General features: G+C 40.5%; 1 non-coding gene across 1 annotated transcript; it reads right to left on the bottom strand.

The window, feature by feature from the left end:
* Positions 1-328: 328 nt before the first annotated feature.
* Positions 329-399, bottom strand: TRNAG-GCC (transfer RNA glycine (anticodon GCC)). Its single transcript has one exon. It is a non-coding gene; the product is annotated as a tRNA-Gly (tRNA).
* Between the last annotated feature and the right edge of the window lie 430 nt (positions 400-829).

Consider the following 829-nt stretch of genomic DNA (forward strand, 5'->3'; position numbering starts at 1 on the left):
TTGATCAACCTTATGTCTAATTTTCATGAACTAGGTCCATATACTTTCTAAGTTATGCTGTCATTTCAAAGACTTAACCTTTGGTTAAGATTTGATGTTGACGCCGCCGCCGTAGCCGCCGGATAAGCGGCGCCTATAGTCTCACTCTGCCATGTCTGCTATGCAGGTGAGACAAAAACCACAACACAACCCCCCCCCCCCCCCCAAAAAAAAAAAAACAGACAAAAAGACCAAGTTCATTACAAATTTCCCTGAATGCATCTGACGTTCAATTGGGTGTTACTTGAAATGCCTGTTCTGTGCGCAGCAAAATTAGAAAACAAAATACTGCATTGGCCGGGAATCGAACCCGGGCCTCCCGCGTGGCAGGCGAGAATTCTACCACTGAACCACCAATGCTCTCATGCTTGAGAAAAACGACTTTATAATAGTTTGGAGTAATAACAAATGGTAATCTTCATCCTGATTTCTGTCAGATCAGTAGAGTAATAAGCCCCCCCCCCCGAAAAAAAAAAAATAAATAAGGGGCACAATATGGCGTGTGTGACAAAATTTCCTAAATGACCCGAGCGAAGCGCGCAAGCAAAATTGTTTGATTTTTTTACTGAATATCCAATTTTGTGATAAATGGACATAATATTCAGAAAGTAACGTAATATATTGTCATTTCCCTTCCTATTCTTTCTTTTTCTCCTTTAATTTCCTTGGTCTTGTTATTATTATCATTATTATTGAGGGGGAGATGGGGGATATGTCCCCTTATAGCCTCTCCCTCTGTACACCAGTGTGTAAGAATCTCTGATCGTGTCTTTAGAGTTGTTTTTATTCT

The sequence above is a fragment of the Lytechinus pictus genome, chromosome 3, assembly GCF_037042905.1.
Source record: "Lytechinus pictus isolate F3 Inbred chromosome 3, Lp3.0, whole genome shotgun sequence".
NCBI classification, from domain to species: Eukaryota; Metazoa; Echinodermata; class Echinoidea; order Temnopleuroida; family Toxopneustidae; genus Lytechinus; species Lytechinus pictus.